This window comes from Manis pentadactyla, chromosome 3, assembly GCF_030020395.1.
Source record: "Manis pentadactyla isolate mManPen7 chromosome 3, mManPen7.hap1, whole genome shotgun sequence".
Classification (NCBI taxonomy): Eukaryota; Metazoa; Chordata; class Mammalia; order Pholidota; family Manidae; genus Manis; species Manis pentadactyla.
In genome coordinates, this window is record NC_080021.1 from 74,018,923 (window position 1) to 74,032,960 (window position 14,038).

A 14,038-nucleotide genomic window follows, 5' to 3' on the forward strand; every position below is an offset into this window, starting at 1 on the left:
GGGAGGGAGAGGTCAGCAAGAGGGAAAGAGGCACATAGAAAAACCAGCATGAAGTAAAGACACCCCACCAGCCTGGGATGGTCACACAGGGAGGAGCCCAGAGGATTAGCATCCCCCACTTCAGCCTCATTCTCCCTTCCATTGTCTACTGGTGTCTCCATTTGTCTGAACCATTTGGAACCCAGAGAGCATGGGAGTCCCTCACTAGAGTAGAAACAAAGGTGGTCTCGTCATTTGGGAAGAGTGGAAGGTGGACTGGAAAGTCATTTAGAAGATAACTGGTAGTACATTGAAAGAAATTTTGCATCTCCATGACTAACCCATTAAAACAATAAGAGATCTAGTAACTTATGGATAAAGACAGGAACAGTTCTTTCTCGATAGATAGAAAGAGAAACTTAGCAGTGTTTGGAAGCTGGTGAAACAATTTCCTAGGTAGATGTTGAGCAACAAAGGCAAATACCCTCAGAGCACACACAGTGGGCCTCCTAAAGCAGGTATCTTATTTGGGGAGCAGATGTCCACTGTACATAGAGATCCACGGTACCACCAGATTTGGGGATCCTGGCCTTGGGTTTGGGGTTATCAAGATGTGCAACTGGGAAGCTGCTTTGTGCACGTCTCAGCCTATTGGTGGTGAGGTTATGTACCAAATGCTGGGGCACTCACCTGTGTTCCCTGAGCTCCCCATAGACATCTCCCCTTTCCAAACCAGTGATACCACTGGAATGACATGGTTCTTATTGTGATGGCAAGAAGTCTTTCAGCAACAACAAGGAACTTTGAAAAAAACAAAGGTTTATTACTTATAAGACCTGAAAGTTATACAGCATACCTGGGTCACACAGTGAGAGCTCTAGTAGAGAGAACGTGCACTTATGAGCCAGGGGTTCTGCTCTCATTGGAGTAGACAGTGGAGGCCCAGGGATGCATAGGCTCACTCTTTAATGGTGAATTTGAAACATGGGTGAGAATTTAAAGCCTTGGAGGAGGAAAGTGGCCCAAATTCAGTCACTGAAATCATCAAAGTTCTCTAAAACAAAGGAGCCTTAGCAGGGAGAGGTAGGGCTAGCTCTATATCCAGTCTTGGGGCTGGAAACACTTTTGTCTTTGAAGAGGATGTCTCTTTGAAGTGGATACCTGAGCAGTCAAAGCTTAAGTCAGGTACTTACATTACAAAAAGAAAAATAAAAACAACTGTTAGGACTTTACAATGGAGAAGGCTCCTTTCCCTGCAGGGCCAGGGGCAGGGTCTGTTTTATCCCTGCAGCTCATATGATCTTGGGGGCCTGGGCCCAATTCCCCATGTCTGAGCTCTACAAGGACTGATTAGCTTGCACACTCAGCTCTGGCCAGTTTTCTTGGTGCCTTGCAGGATGCATCTACTCTGGGAGACCAGCCTGCAGGGAATCATTCGGGGACAAATTAAGCTTTACCTGTGTAGGTAATGTTTTGCATGTTAACTTCCCAGCTGATGATATATTATTTCTATTACTACCACATTAAAGTTTGAAAGTTGTATTTTAGCTTTGTAGAAGTGTATTGGATATGCCAGGATTTTAGAAATCTTATTATGCATTTAAATCACAATACTTACTCTAATTGAATGAATTAGTTTGTTTCATTTTTCTGGTGCTCAATTGCCTTATACAAAGGAAAGCGGCTGAATAAGATGATCTCAGAAGATTCTTTTAGCATTAACAGTCCTCGGTCATTTCATTTATCTTTAGATCACAAAAGAATGCTCTTCAAACTATGACCCAAACAAAACTTCGAAGGTGACCATTCTGTGCTTAATAATGTATACATTTTAGATAATGCCAGAAATATTTTTTATTTTATTTATCTTGTTATTATGGAAAATGCATGCCTCATTTTGTATTCACTAACAATTCTCTATGTTTACAAAATGTCAGCCTGTGAACTAATTGAGGAAAAGAGTGATACAGAGCTTCTAAATCAGCTTCATGTAGGAATGGTATAAAAAAGGAGGATATGCGTAAGAAAGCTCATTACTATTTGATTTGTATTTAACACGACTTTTGATAAAGTAAACTGCCTACTTTCTCTGCAGGAAAAAGAACTAAGGGGAAAGCTACTAAAGAAAAGAGGTTAAGTTTTTTAGATTATTATTAAGGTGTGAATTCAATGGGATATATTTGCTTCAACAGAAAAAAAACCAAAGAGGAATAAGTTCAGTATTTATAGTCGACCCTTGAACAACAAGTGTTTGACTTATACGGGTCTACTTAATATGTTGATTTTTTTCAATGAATATATTGGAAATTTTTTGGAGATTTGTGATGATTTGAAAAAAAAAACACTTTCTCTTGCTTATCTTATTGTAAGAATATAAGAATATAGTATATAATACTTATTAAATACAAAATATAGATTAATCAACTTTAGTTATCACTAAGGCAGTCAACAGTAGGCTATTAGTAGTTAAGTTTTGGGGGAGTCAAAAGTTATACAAGGATTTTTGATCACATGGGAGTTAGGGTTAGTGCCCCTAACCCCTGTGTTGTTCAAGGGTCAGCTAGACTTACATTATGCATTATATTGTTTAGCATTGTACAAGTAAGGGAAGGAAAAGGAAATTAAATCACAAAGATGAGGCTGTCCTTTGAGAACCTGGGAGTCTGAGTTCAGCACCAGCATGACCTAACTGAAATACAACTGGAAGCCTAAAAAGCAATTTCTTTAAAATAACTATGGGATGTTAGAATAATAAATAATGAAAATGATATTGCCCTTGTCTAATGGACTGTGCCTCCCAGCATCCTACATGAATATGTTCGGCTGAGAAACCAGAATTCTGACTGATGTTTAAGTGGTAGTTCTGCTGTCATATGACATGATCCCATGTTGGGACATCAAGTGTACTAGTGACAAACTGGTTTCTCTTTCAATAATTAAGTTTAAAGTGGTTATCTCAGGTGAGATGAGTGGATGAGTAGTTTTAGTGTTTTCCCAATTCCCAAACTTTCAATAATCAGCTTGTATTACCTTTATTATAATAAAGGTATCACTTTCCCTAAGAATGAGTGTGATTGTTGGTCTGATTCATTTTATCCACATCTATCAAGACAGAGTTCATCCTAACATCCTCACAACACATTGCTTGGTGACTCACCACTTTTATGGACATTTAATAAGGGCCTTTTCTAATGCTGGTATTCATTTCCAGATAAGATTAAAAATACAGAGAGAATTTCTGAAATTTATCATTGCTAAGTGCATCACAGAATTAAGTGGAAAGTAACTCCCTGAGAGAAGACTTTGAAAGAATTTGAAAGATTTGTAGCACAGAAGAAGGCTGTATCTAAAATTTCCAATTATTTGTGTTCTTCATGTTTTGTGAAAGTAATTCTATGATTTACATATTCAAAAGTAGGTGATTCAGACAACTAACCCTTCTGGATTTGCAGCTTGCTTTATCAATAAAGTATTAACTTGCTAAGCAGTATTTTACTGCCCAAGAAACATTTCCCTGTCTTTAGGAATTTAGAGCCTGATTAGGATTAGGTTTTTGAATAACATTGAGGCCGTTTTCCAAACTACCAGTTGTCCTCCCCGCCATTTATCAAGAGTTTACAAACAGTGAGTGTGCTACAAAGCATTAATGGATTATTGAGAGCATTTTTGTTATTGTGATTGGGTATTTCATGTCTAATTTCTTAGCTGCAGTTTACACGGAAGAGTCAGCCTATTTTAAAGAGACTTCAGCTTTCCTGACAATTATAAAAAAATCTATCTGTTCCTTAGGTCTGGATTTACCCACCAGAAATATAGTAATATAATGTGCCGTTATTTGTGAATGCAGAGCAAAGTAATTATTTACATTTTCGTATGTTTTGCAAGGTTTCTGTTAGCATAATTACACAACCTTGTTTGGCAGCTTCTCTTAACATAGAGAAGAGTGCTTATCAAACTTTGGTTGCTTAGCGATCACCTGAGCATTTGGTTAAAGTGCAGGTTCTGATTTAGGAGGTCTGGGGTGAACCTGAGATTCTGCATTTCTGATAAGCTATCTGGAGCTGATGCTGCTAGTGCAAGGACCAGCATCCTCTGAGAAGCAAGGGTCTAAAAAAATGAATGAGGTGTTTCTCTTCTCTTTCCAGGGCACACTCTGTGACTTGAGCTACCATAATGCTGAGGGTCAGAATATTGAGATTAAAGAATTTGAGCACCAAAATGGGAGAGGAACTGGCCACAGTTCAGAGCTGCAAAGAAAGAAACTAGAAACAGACTCCTCACACTGGTGCTTCCTCTGGCTCTAGACCAGATTGATGAGGAGAGCACATATCTAATGGGCTTCAAATGTGGACCCATTCTTGGGTGCTCAAAAGAGTTACATAGGATCCTTGTCATGATATGTAAGCTAAGGTAGACCTTGTGTTTGCCAGGCAGAGGGTATGCAATTAGTTATAAAAGCATCTATATTGATAAGGTACAAGACAAAATGAGGAAGTACAAGAAACATTTCCTGAAATGTTTCATGCAGCTTATTCAATCATAAACTCCACAAATGCTTATGATGTACCTACTTGCCAGGACCCAACCATATACCCTGAAGAAGATATCAAGAAATACAACTTGGGGACTCCACTTTGAGAAACAATTTGGGAAAATACGATCTTCACAAAGTACTTACTAATAGCGTGAGGTAGTACATGCTAAATGCCAAGTTAGAGATCAGGACTAAGTTTATGACTACAGATTTTAAATGGATACTTAGTGAAGCCTAGGAATCCTACCGTAATTCCCCAGTTCATTTGTATTCTCATTCTCTAGTGATTACTGACTTTGTTTTTTTCCCCATTCCAGAGCCCCCTTCTCTATTCTCATCCATGACCTCTCTCAGTGTTTATTGATTAAAAGGGAATTATTCAAAAAAGAACTAGTTTGGCCTCCCATCACCAAATCAACTCAAACATACACTCCCTGAACCCATATACCCCCCTTTCCTCTTTTTGTATGTTGCAGCTCCTGCCTATGCCCAACCTTTCTACTTTCATTACCCAACTTTTCCAATTTCCCCCTCCCTTGCAAGGTCAGTTTCTTCCTTTCTACTAGAAACAGTCCACAGACTTGCAAAATGTGCTTTCATATTGCCTAGAATGAAAACAAAAACAAACGCTCCATGGATACAGTATCTTCTTCAGGTCACTGTCTTAAATCTTCATCTGACCTTCAGTACACCTTTTCAAAGTAAGTTATTTCTTTTGCACTTTCTCCTCATCCACACGCTATGAGTGGGATTCCTGCTTTGCAAACCCTGTGAGCTTTCTTTCCTCTTTGTCCATCCACATGTGTGTTTTTTGTTTTTGTTTTTGTTTTTGTTTTTGCCATGAGGCCTGTTTTCTGTCCTTCTCTTATTGTAACTCCCGGTAGCTTTTGACATGGTTGACCATGTCTCTTCTTCTGGAATCACCCTCTTCTCTTGGCCTCCATATCAGCACTCTCTTGGTTTATCTTATGACTCAGTAGAAGCTGTTTCCTGCTGCAACCTCCACAGTGTGGAGTTCCCAGGGCTCAAGCCTTGGCCCTTTTCTCTTTTCTATCTACTGTCAGTGTATGAGGGTCTCTCAGTTCTATGCTTTTAGGTCAACTTAAAGGACATAGTGTTGGGTTTTCAGATTTTTTGTCCAAAGCTCTGAGATGTGAGAAGAATATCAAAATAGTACATGCAGAGAACAAAATTACAAACAGCTCCAGAACCATCTCCTAGGGAGACCCAGGGGCAAGAGAGTCTATACTGGTTTAGGGGCCTTTCACATTAAGAGCTACCTAGTAAGAATAAGGAATGAGGCAGAAATTCCCCTTGGGAGAGGCCCAAGGCTTGTGGAACACCAATGCTCCTCCATCACTTTCGGAGCTATGTCACATATCCTGCCCTGCACTTACAGAACGCTGGTAATGGCAGTGCACTGAAGCTCTGCTGGGATTCGGGGAAGGGAAAGATAGCATATGGCTGTGAGATCAGGCTAGAATCATAGCATTGGGAATGGGCTGGCTTTTGTTCTGAGCATTAAACTGGGGCAAGACTATTAAAAAGTCTTGAGAAAAAGAAACAGCATCAACAATATTAATAGATATTGGCATTTTTGGCATATGGGATGGGGGAGACCCAAATATACTCTGTAGCTGGGCACCTGTACAATAGCTAATCTACTCATTAAATGTACTTCCCTAAGGGCACACAGATCTTCAGATCTTAGGTCATCTTGGTGACTTAGAGGATGGCCAGCAATTTTGAAAGGTGGATGTAAGTCATGTGCTGATGACAGAGATCATATCCTGTCGCTTGGATTTTTTGCCTCTTTGTGTCTCACATTTCCAGTTACTGCTTCCTACCACCAGCCCCTGATTTGTGGCCTGTATTAATAGGCAGGCCAAGAATGAATAGAAAGAAGGGAGAAAAGTGTTTGTTTTTTTTAATGGTAATTGTCATAAAAATCCTAGAGAAGGATTTTTATTCAAAATCAATCTTCCTCTTGCCATCACTGTTTCATAAATGTTTTTTTCTAAGGAGGTTGCAGACTATTAGACTCATTCACCTTTTTTGGTCAGTCTTGGACTAGGAATCAAACATTTTAGGAACACTCATATTTTGATGAAGCCGTATTTCTAAGATTTTTATATATTTCCAGAAGACAGAATATGTTATTAGTATAATGTGAGTTGTCCTAGCTTTAGAATATTAATTGAAGCCCCAGAAGTTAGTGAGTCTACTGGCTACTCCTTCTGGACTAAATACAGAACTACCATAATTATATTACTATGCTTTCCAGGACAATGTTTCTAACATGTGGATAGGCGGTGGTTGGGGGGAGCAATATAAAATGGGTGGCATATTTCGCCTCAAAGAAACCTGACTCTCACATTTTCCTATGGGGTCTTCCTCCTCGTCTTCCCTTGTTGGACCTCACTGTCTTGTGCAGGACAGAAAGTTGTTGCCCCCAGGCCCCTGACATTGAAGGTATGCAGTCAACTGCTGGGAGGCATCTTTCTGCTCTACTATTTGCACCATCATTATGCATCTTGATTCTCTAAAATGAAGTAATGACAAATGCCCAGGACTTACAGGACTTCTCCTCTGCAGGATAAAGTTGGCCTGGAAGTCTATTTAGGCTCATCTAATAGTGGTTCCAAAGCACGGAAGATTCCTTGTAATGGAACACTAAATGCAGATAAAAACCTTCCCTGGAGAAGTCTGCTAATTGCCTGGTTTCATTAATTTGTTTCTGCGCAGGAAGCTCCAGGCTGAGAGAGCTTCTCATTTCTCAGCAGTGATCTGATTATAGTGTCTTGCTTCTGGAGTTTTCCTGTGGGGCAGGGAAAGAGCAGAAATCACCGGTCCAGCGGGATTTGCAGAGGTGGAAGCTCATTTCCATGCAGGTGCTACTGCACAGGTGATGTGTTTCTTCCACAGCCTGCCCAGTCCGGTCACAAAGGGATGCTGCTGTGAAATCTGCGAGCAGCCTCCGGAGTGCTCTTCAGAGACTCCAGGCAATGAAAAGGAAGAAAATGTCTTTCTAAGGTTAAACACTGAACTCAATTAATTAGAGGACAATGTTGGTTTCATGGCTGGTTATGTATGGTATTAGCTTTTGTTCTTTAAAAAATTTTTTTTATCTATTATAAGCTTGAAACCTTTTCCAAAACAAACTAAATTCCTTTTTAGAGGAAACTGATAGCTGTTGATATGTGTAGAAAATGAAAACAATTACATTTTTAAGTAAAATAAAGAAGTTAATTCACTACAAAGAAGCAAAAAAATTCAACTTTTAAACAATTATAAGTAGGAGAGAATAGGTTAGAGTTCATCATGTCAAAATGAGAATTGCTAACTATTTTGTATTTTTAGATATGAATTTATCATCACTAATTGCTATCATTATAGAGTATGAACATAAGACTAATGGGGATTTCTATGTTCTGTAATGAGGTTCTTTTTAGCAAAATTTACACCAGTGATATGATTTCCTTTTGTTTATGATATCAGTATAATTAACTCAGTTCTCTAATTATGAGAAAAGTCCTAAATAGAGATAAAAATTTCATCAATGAAAGCATGCCCACCAAATGCTCTCCTAGACATGGTTGCTATTCACAAAACAATGATTAGTCTCAAAGTAAACTTTCAGATTGAGACTTCATTTTTCTCGGAACCTCTATGGACTCTTCCAGCTCAACATTGTTTAGTGATTTGTATTTTAAAGTGTTTTCTGTGGTTTCATCTTTTGAGGGTACAAAGAGAGACTTCCTTTAGTGTCCATTCAAAGTATTCTTTGTATTCTTTGACATAACAAACAATGAATAAAGTTCACTAGGAAAATTTTGACAGGAGCTATTTCCATGTATGACATACATGTATGGTGTGTGGTGTGTGTGTGTGTGTGTGTGTGTGTGTGTGTGTATCTCTTCACAGGCCAAACCATTTGTATAATTTTTGGAAGCTGTGAAATATGAAAATTCATCTTTCCTGAATCATTAATCATGAATCACTGATACAAAATATTTTGAGGACTGCTGCATCACAGGTTAGGAGATGAATATTTTTAAGAAATGTATTACTAATAGGATTGGAAATTTGGCCTTCCCAAACCATAGTTTTCAGCTTCAATCTATTTCTGAATCTGTGAAAGGGAAGACAATCAGTTATAAGTGTGATTTCTTTTATTTTCTTTTCCTATTAGAATCTATGGTTGATATACAATACTATATTGGTTTCAGATGAACAATATAGTGAATTGATAATTATATACATGAATAAATACTCCTCATGGTAAGTGTAGTTACCCATTACAAACCAAGATATTACAATATTATTGGTTATATCTCCATATTATTCTTCCATTCCTATGACTAATTTATTTTATAATTTAAAGTTTGTACTTCTTTATCCCCTTCACCTATTTCACCCATCTTCTCACCTCTCCTTATGGTAATCAACAGTCTGTTGTCAGTATTTATGGGTATATTTCTTTATTTGTTTCCTTGTGTGATTTTTAGGTTCCACATAAAAGTGCAGTCGCATGGTATTTGTCCTTCTCTATCTGACTTATCTCACTTAATATGATACCCTCTAGGTCTATCCACTTTATTGCAAATAGCAAGATTTCCTTCTTTTTTATGGCTGAGTAATATTCCATTGTATATATGTACCATTTCTTCTTTTTTTTTTTTTAAATATGGAACGCTTCACTAATTTGCGTGTCATCCTTGCGCAGGGGCCATGCTAATCTTCTCTGTATCATTCCAATTTTAGTATATGTGCTGCCGAAGTGAGCACTGTACCATTTGTTCTTTATCCAGTCCATCTATTGATAGCCACTTGGGTTGCTTCGGTCTCTTGGCTATAGGAGAATATATTTTCAAATTATATATCTGTTAAGGGGCTAATATCCAAAATATCTAAATAATTCATACAATTCAAAATTTAAAAAAATAATAATCCAACTAAAAAGTGGGCAGAAGAACTGAATAGACATTTTTTCCATAGAGGACATACAGATGGCCAACAGGCACATAAAAAGATATTCCACATTGCTAATCATCAGGGAAATGCAAATCAAAACCACAATGAGGTATCACCTCATACCAGTCAGAATGGCTACTATCCAAAGGACAAGAAATAACATGTGTTGGTGAGGATGTGGAGAAAAGAGAACCTTCCTACACTGCTGGTAGGAATGTAAATTGGTGCAGCCACTGTGAAAAGCAGTATGGAGGTTCTTCAAAAAACTAAACATAGAAATGCCATATGGCCCAGCAATTAGAAAAAAAGTCACTCATTTGAAAAGATATATACACCCTTAGGTTCTTTTCTTTTTTTGTTTGTTTGTTTTTTCTTTCCCTGTTCCCAGATTCTCGTGGTTGAGACAGTGCCACTAGGTAATTGGAATCCCTAGATTCTCTTGTCTGATCTGAATTTTGAGCTTCTGTCTTTTGCTTCTCTGAGCTGAATCTCCTACCTAAAACAGCACCCAAATTTCTTCTTTCTCCTTTCCTTCCATGATTCCTGTTTCCTCCTCGTCTTCTGCCTCTATGTCCATCTCACTGTCCTAAGGCAATCAAGCAGCCCCTCCATTCAGGTTTGGTTTATCCAAAACAAGGACCTCCACTCACTCGCTCTCCTTCTTTTCCTTCTTTCCTTAAAGGCACTTTCAAAGACTTTTTACCATGAGGCTCTGCTGACATGTTCTTGTTCCTTCACAGTGCTGCCCCTTCCCTCCCACTGTCCCTGCAGTGTCACCACCAGGGATCACGTCTTCCCAGCTCTGAGAAGCACAACCACTACTCTTCTGGGACATTATTTTAGAGAAGAAGAGCACTTATGTACATAACTACATTTCTAATTTCTTGGTTTCAGTTACACTGAACATGCATTCCCAAATCCACCCTATTTTTTTGAGAGAGAGAGAAAGAGAGCAGGGAGAGTCCCCACTCCGTAAGTAAATACTCAGTGCTCCTGACCCTCCCTGCAGGCAGCAGTGGTACTTGCTGAGATGTTGAGGGGCAGGGAGGTGGGGAGGGAGCTGTGAATGACAGGTGCCTCCTGCAAGAGGCTCACACCCTTTCCTATCCTCTGAAATTCAGACTAGCCAAGTGTAGGTGTGATGTGTGATCGGGGTTCTGCCAGGCAGGGTTCCTGCCAGTGCCCCTGATTGGCTGTCATTCTGGGCCAACACATCTGACTTCAGTCACATGGCTGAAACTGGAGGGTAACCTGGCAGAAAGCATAGTAGCTGTGCTTAAAGACAGGCTGCATTTTGAGCATTTTGTTCACAAGGGGCTACAACCACACCAGGCATTTTATGGACTTCTCTCCAGCATACCATTCTTCGTTATCTGTGCTGCCTTTCTCTACTGTATTTATCTTTCTTGTAAGTTTTAAAAGCAAAAATATCAGATTCTAGCATTTTTTTTAAAGACTGAGTGTGGTTTAACTTTGCTTATGATGTACTCATGTAAATTCCTTTCCTTGCTATTGATCTTGACCACAATGAGAAAAATGATTATCTACTTTTAAGCACTGTCTGCAAATACCTGGGGCCACTGACACCTACTCCCATGGGCCTGTCATACAGGTTAGAAATAAATATATGCAAAGTCTGGATATTCAGTTAGTGACCACTGTTATTATTACTATATTTTATTCACCAATGGGTCTTTCCCATTGCAAGAAACATGGGATGTGAGACAGTCAGGGCTGCGGATGTAGACATGAAAACCCCATCCACGATCACAAGACTGCTGAGATCGTAGGTATTTCAGTTATTGGGAAGTTCAGGACTCTGCTGTGCTTGGTGATGGAGTTACCAATAGGGACACAATGAAACAGTCATTTGGAAAATGAGGAGAAGAGGAAGATGTATCCCCAGAAGTACTTTTATTTTCATGCCTTCAAAATATTCTGTAATAACAGTCCTTTAACAGCCTGTGAGATCTGAATTAGATTTTCCCCCATTTTGCAAGATGTAGAAACTGAGGCTCAGAGAGGCAAGGTCACTTGCTCTGTTACCCAGCTGCTAGGCCTTAGGAGGCTGAGTGAGGATGTGGGGCAGGAGTAGCAGGCTCCCAGGCCCTAGCTCTCATCCTACACGTCAAAGCCTCCACGCTTCCCAGACAAGGAACTGCCCGGCCTCCCTGCTCTGCCTCTCAGCCAGCGACCAGCCTGCCTCCGGTTCTGGGGCAACCGGTACAGAAAGACAGAGCTGGAGTATTGCCTCTTCATAGGAAAAAGTCTGTAAGAGGCATATTTTTATTAAATTTCCTTGAAATCAGGGTGTGAATTTATTCTCTCATTCTATGAAATGCACAAGCTTTCATGGTCACTCAAAGCTAACTTTAAATGTATTTGTAATCAAGAGTCTTATAGGCTTACTTCTTTTCTGTTTCAACCCACAGAAGCTTCCATTTTCCTGTCCAGAAAACTGAGAGGAGAAAACAATTTAATTTAAGGCATATGCCAATATTTGTAAAAGGCACCTTGGTATTTTCAGTTTATACCCTGGCCCAGCATTTCTCAGTTATGTTCCCTGAAGGGTTAATAGGGGCTTCAATTTAAAAAAATCATGTTAACAGGTTATATTAAAAAATATATAAAGGTTATGTTGAAAAAATACATGAGGCACTATTAAACCAATATAAGTGGTTGCTCTTACTTTTGTGATAATCTACATGTAAGAAAATAAGTGTCATAGCTGAGCAAATGAGGCAGCCACTGAGACAACCCCACAAAGGCAAGGCCCAGGGATCCCTGGTGTGACACATCGGCATCCACAAGCAGCTCAGGGCTTGTCTTGTCAGTATTCACTCAGCCATTGACACCGTGTTATCTTTTCAACATATGATGGTATCTGATGCCTAATCTGTGCCAGATGTTCAAATGGGCCCCATGATTAAAAACATCAGTAAGACATTGTACCCACCCTTATGTGCCTTAAAGCCTAGCTAGAGAGACTTTCAAACCAACTATGCATCCTCAATGCACAGATGCTGAGAAAGCAGAAGGGAGAGGGTCCTTGGAGTTCACAGGAGGAAAGGAACTTTCAGCAGAAAGGATTTCAGGGGAAGTGGTGCTGGAACTGGACTTGAGGATAGGGGGTTACGTAGGTGTGAAACAGATTAGGGCTGTTCTGGAGACATGAGATTCCAGAGAAGTTTCTGGGAACTAAAATTAAGTTTGAATAGATGGAGTGAAAAATACCTGTGGAGGAAGGTTACGAGGAGAAAGTGGAAAATTCAGCTAAGCCCAGCTCATGAGGGACTCAGGATATCTTGTTTAATGTATTTGCTTTTCTTCTGAGAGCTGTGAAAAACCACTGCAAAATTACAAACACAGGACTGCCACGATCAGATTTTCATTTTAAGAAAACTACTGGGCATCAGGATGTTGTAGGCATGGAAGAACAGGGAGGGTATAGGACAATATTCCATGTTTTTGGATTAAGCTTTGGGTGGAGGGTGGCATCCTTCACTAAGGTACAGAATATCAGAGAAGGAGCAGGATGGGGGAAGAGGAATTCAAGGTTAACCCCCAACATGTGAGACATCACAGAACAGCCATCAAAGAGATGCCCAGGCATGGCAGACATCCAGAAAGATGGGGTCATGGATTTTAGAGAGAGTTGAAGAGAGTGTGGACAAAAGTTTACAATGCTATAGAAAATTCTAGTAGAGAGGGGCCCAACAGGTACTGACTTGCATTGACAGGGGGAAGTTATTAGTGACCACTGAGAGGGCAGTTCCATTGGACAGCCAGAGTCCCTCCTTCTGGGTAGTGAATGGGAGGTTTGTAAGTTGACACAGTATTGGTAGATTTGTCCATCTAGAAACTTGGGTGTGAAGAGATACAGGGCAAGATCTGGGGGAAAGTTGCCTTTTTCTTCATATTGGAGAGAAAGCTTGAGTCTTGCTTATATAATAAAAAGAAAGACCCAGCTGGGATCAGGGAGAGTAAAAACACATGAAAGGTGCCATTTCTAGAAGAAGTAGAAAGTGTTGAGTGGCAGCGCACCTGAAGGTAAACTGAGGAAAACCACAGCCACCTCAATTTCCACTTTGAAATGACAAGCAATGTCATCTCTGGTCTATACATGTGTGATATTCTTAATGTTTTGTATAGGTCATATCTTTAATCACTGTTAAGGGTACGGTGAAGGGAATGGTGAGGGTCAGTCAGTACCTTTAGCAAAGTATCTGAGGTGGAAGCCCTGGGACTGAGGAGGTACATGTTCTGAACACACCTCATCACAGTTTCGGTGACTTGCTGATATACCTGGAAAAGCTAGAAATACTATTTTTTAGGGTCAGATCTCCCATCAGCCTTGAAGAACCTAAGCCTCATTACTACATGATCATAAAGGGCTACCTTGAAGGAAGTCTCATCTGTGCCTCACTAATTAGGTTAAATCTCATTGTAATTGCTGTGTAGCTTACACTTCATCTTACTGCAGAACAACATTTGTATTCAGTTGGAAGAAAAGCTCCATCCTACAATATATGTTCACAGTTCAGACTCTAC

The 14,038-nt window shown here is 39.7% G+C and overlaps 1 protein-coding gene and 1 non-coding gene across 3 annotated transcripts in view; both read right to left on the bottom strand.

Annotated features, from left to right (window-relative positions):
• The window catches only part of NKAIN3 (sodium/potassium transporting ATPase interacting 3), a 617,710-nt gene that overhangs the window by 247,692 nt on the left and 355,980 nt on the right, over positions 1-14,038 (bottom strand). The gene's annotated exons all lie outside the window — the stretch shown is intronic.
• On the bottom strand, positions 9,195-9,301 carry LOC118923582 (U6 spliceosomal RNA). Its single transcript, XR_005029241.1, has one exon. It is a non-coding gene; the product is annotated as a U6 spliceosomal RNA (small nuclear RNA).